This window comes from Pelophylax lessonae (genome assembly GCF_965119305.1).
Source record: "Pelophylax lessonae genome assembly, chromosome: 10".
In the NCBI taxonomy this organism is placed as follows: domain Eukaryota; kingdom Metazoa; phylum Chordata; class Amphibia; order Anura; family Ranidae; genus Pelophylax; species Pelophylax lessonae.
The window spans coordinates 90,005,221-90,020,295 of NC_138777.1; positions in this window are offsets into that span (position 1 = coordinate 90,005,221).

Genomic DNA, 15,075 nt, shown 5'->3' on the forward strand with positions numbered 1-15,075 from the left:
GGGAAGGGTTATAAAAGTATCTCCAAAAGCCTTGCTGTTCATCAGTCCACGGTAAGACAAATTATCTATAAATGCAGAAAGTTCAGCACTGCTGCTACTCTCCCTAGGAGTGGCCGTCCTGTAAAGATGACTGCAAGAGCACAGTGCAGACTGCTCAATGAGGTGAAGAAGAATCCTAGAGTGTCAGCTAAAGACCTACAAAAGTCACTGGCAAATGCTAACATCCCTATTAGCGAATCTACAATCTGTAAAACACTAAACAAGAATGGATTTCATGGGAGGATACCACAGAGGAAGCCACTGCTGTCCAAACAAAACATTGCTGCATGTTTACAGTCTGCACAAAAGCACCTGGATGTTCCACAACAGTACTGGCAAAATATTCTGTGGACAGATGAAACCAAAGTTGAGTTGTTTGGAAGAAACACACAACACTATGGTGAAAAAGAGGAACAGCACACCAACATCAAAACCTCATCCCAACTGTGAAGTATGGTGGTGGGGGCATCATGGTTTGGGGCTGCTTTGCTGCGTCAGAGCCTGGACGGATTGCTATCATCGCAAGGAAAAATGAATTCCCAAGTTTATCAAGACATTTTGCAGGAGAACTTAAGGCCATCTGTCTACCAGCTGAAGCTCAACCGAAGATGGGTGTTGCAACAGGACAATGACCCAAAGCATAGAAGTAATTCAACAACAGAATGGCTTAAACCGAAGAAAATACGCCTTCTAAAGTGGCCCAGTCAGAGTCCTGACCTCAACCCGATTGAGATGCTGTGGCATGACCTCAAGAAAGCGATTCACACTAGACATCCTAAGAATATTGCTGAACTGAAACCATTCTGTGAAGAGGAATGGTCAAGAATTACTCCTGACCGTTGTGCACGTCTGATCTGAAACTACAGGAAACGTTTGGGTGAAGTTATTGCTGCCAAAGGAGGTTCAACCAGTTATTCAATTCAAGGGTTCACATACTTTTTCCACCTGCACTGTGAATGTTTACATGGTGTTCAATAAAAACATGGCAACATTTCATTCTTTGTGTGTTATTAGTTTAAGCAGACTGTGATTGTCTATTGTTCTGACTTAGATGATGATGATCAGATCACATTTTATGACCAATTTGTGCAGAAATCCATATCATTCCAAAGGGTTCACATACTTTTTCTTGCAGCTGTATGTATTTTCCTAGCACCTACCTAAGAGGGTGCTGCGCGTCTATTTCCCAAAGATAACCTCTGGATATGACGCTGAGCATTTGCACTCAACTTCTTTGATCGATCATGGCGAGGCCTGTTCTGAGTGGAACCTGTCCTGTTAAAACACTGTATGGTCTTGGCCACCGTGCTGCACCCCACTCTCATGGTCTTGGCAATCTTCTTATACCCTAGGCCATCTTAATGTAGAGCAACCATTTTTTTTCTCAGATCCTCAGAGAGGTCTTTGCCATGAGGTGCCATGTTGAACTTCCAGTGACCAGTATGAGAGAGTGACAACGATAACACCAAATTTAACACACCTGCTCCCCATTCACACCTGAGACCTTGTAACACTAAGTCCGGGGAGGGAAAATGGCTAATTGGGCCCAATTTGGACATTTTTACTTAGGGGTATACTCACTTTTATTGCCAGCAGTTTAGACATTAATGAGTGTAAATTTGCTGTCCCCTCAAAATAATACAATTATACAAGTTATACACTCACCACTTTACATTGTAGCAAAGCGTAATTTCTTCAGTGTTGTCACATGAAAAGAAATAATAAAATATTTTCAAAAATGTGAGGGGTGTACTCCCTTTTGTGAGATACTGTAAATATTAGAGCTGCGCATCTTCACTGGTCTCACGATTCGATTAACATTATCATGTGAATGATTATCGATGCATCACGATTACTGCCCACAGCCCCCATTTACTTAACACAGCCCCCCATTAAAATTAGACAGCCCCTCATTGACCTAACACAGCCCCCTCCCAATTAACATAAAACAGCCCCCCCCCCCATTGACATAACACAGCCAATTTACATTATATAGCAGCCTCCCCTCCCCCTGCACTTCACAGGAAAGCCCTGCCGGCTGCCAGTGCACTCAAAAGTTAAAACAAATTGGTGTCAGTGACTCCGTTTCAGGGACCCTTCCTAGTAAGGGTTAATGTGAACTGATGCCTGATTACCTTATTATCTCCCGATCTTTTCATTGCCGTCAGTCTCGTGCACTCCGCAACTCCAGCAGGCGGGGAGGAGGAGATCGGCCGGCCAGAGGGCACGGGACTGATGGTGATGAAAAAGATCAGAAGATAATAAGGTAATCAATTAAGTATCAGTTTACATTAACCCGTTACTAGGAAGGGTCCCTGAAACTGAGTCACTGACACTAATTTGTTTTAACTTTTGAGTGCACTGGCAGCCGGCGGTGCTGTCCCGGGAGAGGCAGAGGGGAGCTGGGATGACGTCATTAATGCATCGATGTGGCCATTCCTCAGCATCGCATTTGAATCGTTTAAGGCCGCATCGCGATGCAACGATTATTTTCAACACCCCAAGTAAATTTGCAAATTGAATGTGGGTTTCCCAGCATCCAATATGCATGACTGGCAAGTGTGACCGACTCTCAATGGAGCCGATTTACACAGGTCCGGGGTGGCTGTGGTCTGCATTCAAAAAGGGTTCTGTGCTTCTTTGGGTCCGATTTTCAGGTGGGATTTCAGGAAAAAAAAGTTCAGACCTGATTCGCACATGAACAGGCACGCACCGGTTCCAGGCACGAACCCGCGGCAGCATATGTGTGTGAACCTGGCCTTACAGTTTTAGGTTTACTTTCTACAACCACCACAGCTCTAATTAAAATGCTTGTCCACTGCGAGCAGCTTTAGAGTGGGACTCTTGCTCTTGTGTGAAAGCAGTGGTCTTATTCTTTGCACTAGTTTTAAAGGTAGGCTCACATCTTTGTTCTTGTTTCTTCTATTCTCTTAATAATTGATCACACAATAGTATTTTACAAATACAATTAAGGACATATAGGCTGATGGACCCACATATGACCATCAGGGAAGGCTGCAGAGAATGTTAGGATTCTCTACATTCCTACCCCCTTCTGATCATCTGCTGATCACCGAACCCCACCTTCTTTTGATTTTCATATACTACTGGAAGAGCTTTGCAACATGATTTTCTAGAGGTGGCAAACCCTGTGATGCTTCTCTTACCTCCGTTACACCTGTATTTCTGCCTCAGAGGCATGGTTTCTCACTCTCGTATCCATTTCTGCGTAGCTCTCCATCAGCAGATGTTACAAAAACTTCCTTACTAACTTGCCTATAGGGGGACAATGTCCCAGCTCTGTCCTTTACTCGGACATATAGGTAGGCTAAACCTCTCTACATGTCGGAAGAATGCCTCCAACTGTCAAGAACCCAACAAAAGGACACTGACTCTATGCAGCCACACCAGCAAGCATCCATCTTTATTATTGCATTTTCACAATCCGCAGTCACAATGCTTTCACACTCTAGCTAATAGAAAATAAATTCCTCAGTTATTTTTTATTTGCCCACCTGTCACTCCTGAGCTCCTGTTGGAAGACACATAGCAACTGTCTGTTACAACCAGGGCTCGAGTCCTGCAGGAACGGTGTTCCTGTACTATTCCCAAAGCAGGAACGCTATTACCGTGAGCCAGCGAATCCTGCAGGACTGGCCTTTGTCCTCCCCTCCCTCGGTTCTTCTCCTCCTCCTCCAGCGGCCGCTGTAACAAAGTCCAGCCTCCTAGACCAGCTCCAGTGATAGGTGGAACACTGATCCAATGCCGGCAAATTGAATCAGTGTGACGTGTATTATAGGAGGCGGGACTTTGTTATAGCGGCTGCTGCAGGAGGAGGAGGACCAAGGACGAGCGTGCGGGACATTCAAATCCAATATCGGCAAAACTCTTGAGTGATCAGGAGGGTAGAGCGTAGCAGGGAGTGTCAGAGCCCCAATTTATACAGACCCCTCAACTGGGGGAAGGTAGGTACAGTGGCATACCAACGGGGGGCGCCCTGGGGGCCGTGCACTGGAGGGGTGTCAAGCCGGTAGTGGCGCCCGGCTGCTCATCTCCTCATGTGAGGGCAGCTTGCTCCTTCGGTCTGTGCTGCGCTGCTCGCGGGGGCGGGAAGAAGGTGAGTGCCCGAGATTTGAGCAGCCTCCCTGTGTGCTAGATGGCGGTGGGACGGGACAGCTGAATATAGAGGAATTGATCTTTCCCTATTCCTCCTGCAGCTGCCGAATGCCTGATTCTCCTTTCTCTCCTGCAGGCATTCAGCGGTTGCAAGAGGAATATGGAAAGATCAATTCCTCTATATGCAGCTGCCCCTCCTATCCAACTTCTTTTTTCTTTTCTTCAGCCCTCTCCCCCCCTCCAGCCCCCCAGTGCTCTTCAGTCCCCCCAGTGCTCTCTGCCCCGCCCCCCCCCCCTACACTCACGTGCTCTCCGTCCCACTAGTTTTCCCTGCCCCCCCAAGTGCTCTCAACCCCCGCGCTCTCCAACCCCCTACAATTCTTTCCAGACCCCCCCCCAATGCTCTCCGGGGGGGGGGGGGGGTACGCCACTGAGTAGGTACACCATGGGTGTACGTCTGCTGAGCTGATCATTGTATGCAAGACTGGATCCAGTCTCCCTAATCATGTCATCTGTCATCCTGATATGAGGACAGCACAGCATTCTATAATGTGCCTGGATGGTGATCAACAGTATGGAGGCTGCTCTAGGATTCTAATGAGGCAAGGAGACTGAGGATTGCAGGGCTTTTATCTCTGAATTCAGACAAATACCTGTAAGATTCTGGTACCTTTGGTACCCTTATTGCCCATTTTCCTTTTTATATTGCGTCCCACCTTTTTAGTTAGGTGGAACGCATATACCTTTAAGCCGGATGACATTATCGCTGAGCGACGCTCTGTTTCAATCGCCGGCTTTCTCTCTCACATTGTTCGTTCAAGCCATCTGTAAAGCAGCCATACCTGATGTCACTCGCTCTTGTATCTCGCTACCTGAACTTGTTTCACTATCTGATCTTGTATCTCGCTACCCGATCACTCTTGGCATACCGCTTTCACTCTTGGCTATGTTACCGCATGCTCACAAGCCTTGTCTTATGCTGCCGGAGCCTCCAGCTATTCTCTTTACCTGGAACAGACCGGAACCTCGCTACTGATCCCGTATCTCGCTACCGGATCACTCCCTCACGGACCCCTCTACTTACTAACCTTACTAGTGATAAGTACCCCACAGGGGATTCCTCCATAACTAACTTACACTATCTACCTCTGCACATTAAGGACTGTTACTATCTATGCATACTAATTCTATCATCTGCGCTGTTACATAGATTGCTAGCTCTTGAGTCTACTACCATCTATCCTTGCACTGGGTTAGTCTATCCTGTATATATCATCTGCTGTCCTCACCACCTGTTACCATACATGATCACTAACCTATCTGCATTCTACCTATTACCATCTACTACTCTCCTGAACATTACTATCAAGTGCTTATCATTGCTGTCACTGCTCACACCTGTCCCTTCAGCACATCACCTCCATACTGTCATATACATCCCATCACTCCAGGAACATCTTATTGAGTGTGTGTATATCTGTATGCTGAAGCAGACAGGCCCACAGTGATGAGTCTGGAGAGTTGGATCTGGTATTTCAACACATCTCTACATGACTACTGAGTGGAGATTCTGCAGCTGCAAATCCAGCTTACTATAAAAACGCAGGAGCGTTACAATACCCCAAAGACAATATTTAGCATTATTTCTTCCTCCAGAGATATACACAAAAGCTTTGATTATGTCAATAATATACATAGATTTACTATTGTAGCCATATCCTTTATCTCAGCACAATGATAACCACATTTACAAACTGCTGCTATTAGCCCCTGTTCACGTTGTACACTCACTACTTTACATTGTAGCAAACTGTCATTTCTTCAGAGTTGTCACATGAAAATCTTTTTTTTTTTGAGCAGGGGGGAGGAATCTTGGGTGAGTTCCCACACTTCTTTTCCCAGGACTTGATTCCTGGTTACAACCCTTCTAGGAAGATATCACAACCCCTGTCATTCAGGTGTACTAAGTCCCCTCTGAATAGACGTGGGTCCTGTGCATCTCCCTCAAAGTGGTGAACTGTTAATCCACTAATTTTCCCATATAGCCTTATAACACTCCCAATTAAACTTTTGTGCATGTGAAATTCTATCAGGTCTCTATAAGGTTTGGGCTATAACTAGTAAGAAAAATATGTGTGTAGTTAGAAACTTCCCTCTCATCCAACGCATTCCTTCCCGCAGACTTTTTATCAGAGGTTCCATCCGCCCCTTCTTCCTTATGTCATTACCTCCCAAATGTATTGCAAAAGATGGATTATTAAATGTTTCTTCCTGTAAAAGCTGTCGATAAGTCATTCCCCACTCCCCCACCCACTTGATCCTAATCCCTTGTTCAGTGAAACCCAAATTTTCCATATTCTGCCACCCGGCTCTAGAATGTGCCCAATATATGTATAAATGTCCAATGATCAAAATGTCCTTAACTCCCTGAGGGAGTTAAGCTTCTCCTAAGGTCTCTTCAGCATGAGTTGAGTCAGGGTCCTGTCTCAGTCCCCCACTAGTGGATGGCAAATCAATTAATGCAGGCACAGTCCATTTATTTCCGGAGGTGGTGGGAGGGATTTTATCCTTGAAAGGTCTTGGGCAATTTCAGGCACAAGTTCTTAATTTCAATTTTTATTGTCCCATCCTGGCTCACCTTCCCCCTCACTGATTGCAGGTGACATTGGTACCAGTGCAGACGTCTCAGGGCACATGGCATCAAAGAATGCATCAATGAGTGTTTCAAGGGATGGCTCAGAAATGGGTAACAGCTCAGGCTTCTCACTTTCTTCCCTGCTGTTTTCCATGGTTCCTTTGAAATTAAGTGACAAACACATCTGAGTCTTTGTTAGACTTAAACTGGTTACAAATCTTGCAAGAACATAAGCTTAGTTTATAGCATAAAAGCAAACATATGATCAGTCCTAACACAATTCCTCCTAATTTTAGTAACCCTTTTAAGAATGTCTTAAAAACTTCAACAATTCCCTTAAACCAATTAGCTGGGTTCAACCAAGATGTCTACGACCGTAAACCTCTACCCCACTCAGATAAATCTAGATTATGATTGAGCATATCATGTACATCACCCTGTAACTCTTCTGCTGCTGAAAGGTGGGCATATATGTCATAGCTATTGTCAACCATATAGGTGCAACGTTCCTGCTTTACTACTATACATAGTCCCCCCTGGGACACGAACAGAATGTCTAAACCCATATGGTTAGCAATAACCTGCCTTCTCATTTCTATTAATGCTTCTGCTTCTTCTTTCAATGCTATTAGGATAAGACCCAACATTACATTAGTCACATTTGCACAACTACTTATCCTATTTCCCATTTCATGTCCTTATCCAGAAAAGGATGGAGCATAAGTCCATATTTAATATATAATCATAGTACATACCAAGCAATCTGAGAGACTGAATTGAGTACTGATCACCTTATGCATTCGTATCATCTTGTTCAAGAAGGTTTGGCTTCCCACATATATCGGGCCCAGGATTATTACCATCAGGACACCCTGCCATGCTTCAATCTTCCTCCTCCACAAATTACTTATTCTGAAAACTAAAAGGACACAAATAATATGCTTCTTAATCACCGCCTGCCAAGATCCGGGGCCCCCTCTGAGACCTCCATCCCTTAAGCTAGCCTGAATGCTCAAGTACCACGGCTTTATGCATGTGTTTACAGTGTGGTGCATGCACCCAAACCTCTTTTCCCTCAAGCTTTACAGCCGTTGGGATCACCATTACTACACAATAATGTCCTCACATCTAGGCTCAAGATCTTTCCTCTGGTACTTCTTTAGCATCACCCAGTCATCTGGTTGTAACTTATGTTTCCCTTCAAGATCATCTGGATCTGGAAGTGAAGCATAGATTTTATTTTGCAACTGACTGAAGTGGGAATATGGGTTGTCACATGTACCACACAACCAGCACTTGCCAGATATTCCTGCAGCTCCTTTAATGTTGCTGTGGGCCTCTTGGCAGCCCCCCTGACCAGTTTTCTTCTCGTCTTTTCATTAATTTTGGGGTGACGTTGAATTCTTGGGAATGTCACTATTGTGCCATATTGTCTCCACTTGATGATGACTGTCTTCACTGTTTTCCATGGTATATCTAATGCCTTGGAAAATATTTTGTACCCTTCTCCTGACTGATACTTTTTAACAATGAGATCTCTCTGATGCTTTGGAAGCCCTCTGCGGACCATGGCTTTTGCTGTAGAATACGACTAAGATAATGTCAGGAAAGACCTACTAGAACAGCTGAATGTTATTTGGGGTTAATAGCCACCTATAGGTGAAGGACACTGGCAACCAATCAGAAAGGATGTCCCCCCGTATAAGCCCTCCCACACAGGAAGTACCTCAGTTTTGTAGCAAGCAATAAAGTCCCCATAGAAGAGGGAGGGAGCTCTGTGTCCCGTGATGTACTTCAAGAAATTGATTTTACAGGTAAGTCTGTCTAAAGGTGATGGTTACTGTGGAGAGTCACTCCAAATATTTTTTATGTTTTAAAGAAGAAGAAAGAAGATTATGCTACATACCCCAATCAAAGATCACTGAATCTAAGGGGTTAGCTATCAGATCCATCCTAAACAGTCAATGGACTAAAAAGATGGTACCTGAGCCTCGGGGAGCAGATACAAGGTTTTGCCTGTAATTCTGTCCTTTTTAGGTGCTGGACCCTGGGATCCGGACCCTTGGAATACCAAACCCCAAAAGGCGCTCCGTGCAGGGTGCTCTACCGGTCCAAGCTGTGGCCCCTCTAAAACAAGGGGACCCAGTCCTTGAAGGTCTCCAAGACAAAGCTTGCTGTGATGGGTGAAGATTGGATTCCTGCTTCAAAGCAGAATCCTGTGGCGGGACTGGTGAGTCCAATTTAAAATATTTACACAGACAGCAAACCTTGAAGGTAAAAATTGCTGGCATAATTGCAAATTGAAAAAGATAACAGAGACCGAGTACCATGGGAGTTTCTGCATGAGACTATGGATGTAAAGCTATGCAAAATAAATCCTGTTAAGTATTATTTCTGTGCTTGTTTTTCTGACACACAATTTTCGCCCTGTGCTGATCACCTGATAGGTATCAGCTGTGACAAACCAATGTGTGCATGTGACTGTGGATGTTAAGCTATGCAAAATACATCTTGTTGAAAGCTCTGGCTTTTCCTTAGAGATTAAATGTGCCATTTATATCAATTTTCATTATATGAGTTGTGGGATTGACGCAAACTTTGTTTAAAACAGTATTTCTTTGATTTGTTTGCCTTTTGTTATCACACTGTTTTCTTGGCTTGGGCTGATCACCTGAAGGGTATCACCTGTGACAAACAAGATTCAGCCTAAGCTGCTCTCACCCCATTTTTTTGTGATTTTTTTTTGTGTTTTCGCCTTGGCACATAAGTGCCCGCATGTTCGTCTACTGCCTTGATAGGGTGTCTCTGGCGAAGGCCTATTCGAACGCACGTGAGAATCTTCACTTTTTAAAACCGGCGTACGCTGCATGGCGGGCATGTTTGAACGCAATTGGCGTGCGCGTGGACGCACATACGACGCAGCGCAATACAGCATAAAATGGGCAAGATTTAGAAGGAACTGTTTCCAATGCGCTAGCCTCTGTCAGTGGCTAAAGGAGACACAGAGCAGCAGCAGCTGGGTTGCGTAAGTCACTATGGGTTACTGGCACAAAACAGGTCCTTTATCTTGTGATAATCAGTGCTGTGTGCAATAAGCTGTATAAGCTTGGCAAAAGCCTTGAGTACACTTAAGTTAGTACCTCAAGTATAAAGCAATGTCTGCCCAAAAAAGGGCTGGGGGGGGGGCACAGTTGGAAGAGGCACTGTGATGGCACCATCAGGGCTTGAAGGTCCTAACCATGCTTTCACTGTGTCTACTCCTCCTGAAGAGCCAGAGGTGACTAGCCAGTCTGAGCCATTATGGTTGTCAGGCATAGTAGCTACTCCAAGTACTTCTGCTGAAACCTTTGTCACTAAGGACGATTTGGCATCGGCATTAGCCAGCCTTGAGGGTAGGATTGCTAGCATGATTGCAGCATTACAAGAAGGGAGGAAACGCGATAGACCCCCCTCACCTGAGACACCCCCTGAATCACTTCAGGATTGGGCAGAGGATGTAGCTGATGGTGACCCTATGGAAGGTCAAGCTGAGGTTTCCACTTCTGGGGAGTCAGGGTGAGAAGAGTCTCTATCAGCCTCCCAAGCCCAGAGATTGTTAATTTAGTCTCTTACTGAAATGGTTTGGTCTGGATACAAATTTCCTCCCTTAGAGACAGCTGAAGTCTCTTTTTCCTCTCTAGGCTCATTACGCCCTCCTTATAGTCCTCGGACGTTTCCCATACATCCACTCTTGGAGCAAGAAATGTATAATGATTGGTATCATCCTGATAGGATTTTTGTTCCTCCTAAAAGGTTTTCACTATTGTATCCTATAGAGGAAAAGTTTACTAAGAAATGAAATATACCCACTGTGGATGCTGCCCTGGTTTGTGCCTTTGCCTCAGCGGCACTGGACAATTAAAGTACAGCTAAAGGCAAAACTTTTTTTTTAGGATAGAGTGGAGAGGGATTACAACAGTTGTCAGTTTTTATTGCGAATTGTGCCCCCGTTAGGGAGATTCATCCTCTCTGTTTGTCCTGTTTACCATTATCATTATCATTAAAAGTAAAAGTAAAGAAAATCCCAAATTTAGGGTTGTCCCCTGAAAGATGGGACATTTTCCAATAGGGACACTAATTCTGGTGATATGGGGGGGTCCCCAAGGAATTCTCTTAATTTACTGTGATTTCCTCTCACTTCTTGTTTGGCTATGGGACAGGAAGTGAAGAAAAATCAATGCAATCTCCTGGGTGGCGAAAAAAAAGAAAAAAAAATCTGACAGGGGTTATAACCCTCCCTTACTCCAGGGTTTGGTCCTAGTTTACCCTTTCCATCAATGAGTACAATTTTGGAAAGTTTGCCCTTCTGAAGTTTAGGGTTCTTATGTTCCCCACTTGCTATTGTTATTTACACTAAATGTGATCATCCTGTGATCGCTAGAGCCCAGGTTGTCCTGGACTCCTACCTCCGAGATTAGGTCTGGGTCATTAGTGATCAATAGATCCAGGTCTGCATTTACTCTAGTAGGAGAATCCACCAACTGTGACATGTAGTTATCCTGTAAGGTTTCCGTGAATAGACGGGCCTTCTGTGAGTGTGCAGTCCCCTCTTCCCAGTCAATGTCGGGATAATTGAAGTCCCCCAATATGATGACTGATCCTAGCTTTGCCACTTTACCCAATTGACTGAGAAGTCAGCCCAGTTCTCCAGGAACCCAAACCCCTCCTTCCTACACCAATTCTTCAGCCACTTGTTAAGTTCCCTAAGCTCCTTCTGCCTCTCCTGTGTGGCTCGAGGTACAGGCAGTATTTCAGAGAAAACCACCTTGAAGGTCCTATTCCTCAATCTATTACCTAAGTCCCTGAAATCATTCTTTAGGATCCTCCTTTTACTTGGTCATTAGTGCCCACATGCACCATGACCGCTGGGTCATACCCAGCCCTGCCCAATATTCTGTCTACCCGATCCGCGATGTGCCGTACTCGAGCGCCCGGTAAACAACATACTGTCCGGCTACCGCGATCTTTTCGACAGATTGTCCTCTCTGTCCTCTTGATGATTGAGTCCCCAACTACCACAACCTGTCTAACCTTTCCTGAATCTCGGCCCCCCTTCCTCCTGGAGCCGCCACTCCCCTGGCAGCTGGGGGAGGGCGCCTGCTCCAGCACTGCCACCCCTGAGCTGATATCCCCCTCAACCTGCAACTTGGCAAATTTGTTTGAGTTGTATAGGAAATGCGAAGGCGCCTGGCCCTTTTTAAAAGATGTTAAAACCTGCTGCCCTTTTAATTGTTTTAAATAACAATAAATAGGTAAATAAATGGTAAAAGAGGCACTGGTAATCTTTTTTAGTGAAAATTATAAGTAATTTGAGAGTGTATATTGAAAAACCTTTCTAAAAATACACAAAATTCAGTACAAACATCAGTGGTGCATACATATACAGTATAAATAAATAATTAATTTATAAAGTGCAAGTGCTGTACAACAATAGTGCCAAAATAAAGTGCTTGCTTGTGCATCCACGGATAAATTATATATCATAAATTAGTGTACCAAAAATATTGTGCCCACTATTATAGTGCTTTAAGTGCTTAAAGTGCATATAGATAGTTCATAGTCCAAGTCAATTCATGCAGGAAAAAAACTGGATATGTTTAATTGCTTGGATCTTAGGTGCTCCAGGTGGTAGGGTGTGTCACTCTTTGCCTCTTACCAGATTGAAGCAGGTTGCAAAGACCCCCAACGCCTGTAATCCCTTTATATAGGTGGATCAGACCTTACCGACTCCTCTTTCAGAATATCCTGCTCCTTTCTCCTATTTTTTCTTATGCATTACTCATACGTGTGAAGGTAGAGTCCGCATATATAAAGACACATAAGATAGCCAAAATATTGTAATACTGTCGACTTTAATAAAAGTGCATAAAATAACAATAATTGGCTCCTTACATTTAGTTGTGCCCTCCTGGCACTGGGCAATTCACATTGGTTGCTTGTGGGTATCAGGAAGAAAAAACCCTCCGAGGATCTGCAGTATCTCTCTTGAGTCTCCTTCCCCCCTGCTAGCGTGCGGCGGTCGGCGTGCGTCCCTGCCTGCGTTCCAATGTCTTTCCTCGCTACTTCCGGGTTTAGTAGAGACCACAATGCATTTCGCTATGCTTGCGTCGTCAGGCGGTCTCTGCTACCCGGACTATCGCCTCTAAATATCTCTGGCTTTGATTTGATTGGCTAACGCTGTATTTCTTTAATGCGATCTCTCTAATCGTTCCATAGTTATTACTACATCTTTGCATTGCCATTTATCTTGCTTTCTATGCCAGCTGACACTATTAAAACTTTATTTTTATTTCAGATTTTATATTAAAACTGATCTTCTATTTAATCAGCGCTAGGTACTTAATTTATTAAAACAATTTTAACATCACCATGTATTTCCGTGGGGTATTTTTTATCCTGTTACCCGTATCAACCACTGCAATTTGTCCAAATATACATGATTTCTAATGTTCATAACATATACCCCATCTTATTTTTACTTTATATAAGTACATATATTTACAATGATGTTACATTGACTACCACTTTATGAATAAATAATAAAACATGTGCGTAGGAATATATAAATTTTCTACCGTTGTATATCAATTCATATTTATTTTAAAACAAATTAATGCTATTATCGCCATCTAGTGGATATTTATGGGAAGAGTTTTCCTTTTTATTTCATGATTCTTTTATAGATATATATGGGAGAACTTGAAGATGCATATATTTTTAATATCTATTTATCATAAAATCTATTAAAAAAACTATTAAAAGATACCTCTGATCTCCTCTACCTCTCCCTCCTCTATGCCAGCCCTTGCCAGCGCATGATGGGTAATGTCCAAGCTCCTTTCCAGGTTGTTGATGCTACGCAGTGTTGCCACTATGTTTTCTAGATCCAGGATCTGGGCTTCCAGAGCAACAAGTCGCTCATATCCTGCACAGCAGTATTTGCCCATCAAGGAACGCATACATGGCGCAAGAAGTGCACTGAGTGGCATCCGCAATCCTGTCGGACATTATTACCCACTACTCTATGGGGATAATGGTAACGACCTGCTATTCCTTACCTAAACTACCTCTATCTCCACTGGTACTAAACCTGGGGTACTCACCAGTTGCTAAGATACTCACCAGTCGCTAAGATACTCACCAGTCACTAAGATGCTTACCAGTCTTCCCAGGTACTCAGTCGCAGAGCACGCTCAGTCAGGCACCGTCAGTCGCGGGGCACCGTCAGCCGCGGGGCACAGTCAGTCGTGGGGCACAGTCAGTCACAGATCGCTGTCGGTCTCAGAGCACGGTCGGTCAGTCACAGATCGCTATCAGTCGCAGAGCACGGTCAGTCAGTCACAGTCAAAGATCGCAGGGCACAGTCAGTCGCAGGGCACAGTCAGTCGCAGGGCACCGTCAGTCACAGAGCACGGTCAGTCACAGATCGCTATCAGTCGCAGAGCACAGTTACACAGCAATCAGTCGCAGAGCATAGTTACACAGCTATCAGTCGCAGAGCACAGTTACACAGCAATCAGTCGCACAGCACAGTTACACAGCAATCAGTCGCACAGCACAGTTACACAGCAATCAGTCGCAGAGCACAGTTACACAGCTATCAGTCGCAGAGCACAGTTACACAGCAATCAGTCACACAGCACAGTTACACAGCAATCGGTCACAGAGCACAGTTACACAGCAATCAGTCACAGCACAGTCACACAGCTATTGGTTCACAGAGCACAGTCACACAGCTTTCTCCCTCGCCTTGCTTGCAGCTGCTGCCTCACACACTGGGAACGGACGGTCTCCTCCTCCTCCCCTGCTTCCGGGAATGCTCTCCTCCTCTCCTCAGTACCGTGCGGTGTCCGTTCTCCACCGCCACTCTCTGCCCTCTCTGTCCCGGTCCCTGGGGTCCTCCACACCCGCGCCCGGTTTTCCGGTATCTAGTGCGGCTCCCCCCGCACGTGTCACCCGCGGCTCTTCCTCCACAGCTCCCTCGCTGCAGATTGTTGCTCCGCCCACTCTGCTTCCTGCTTCCGGATCTCCGTGCAGCCGACCGATCAGGTGCCGGGTTCCGGCGGGGCCTGTTTCCCTAATCTCGTGCACAAAATCATGTACAGGTATGTGATTTTGCGCAGCCGTGCCATCCTGACGCAGTATATATGCGATGGGCAGTCCAGAAGCAGTTAATGAATGGGAAGTGCTCTGTGCTGAGCAGCTTCCTGTTTATTCTAAATCTGAAGCATAGTAGACACAGTTTA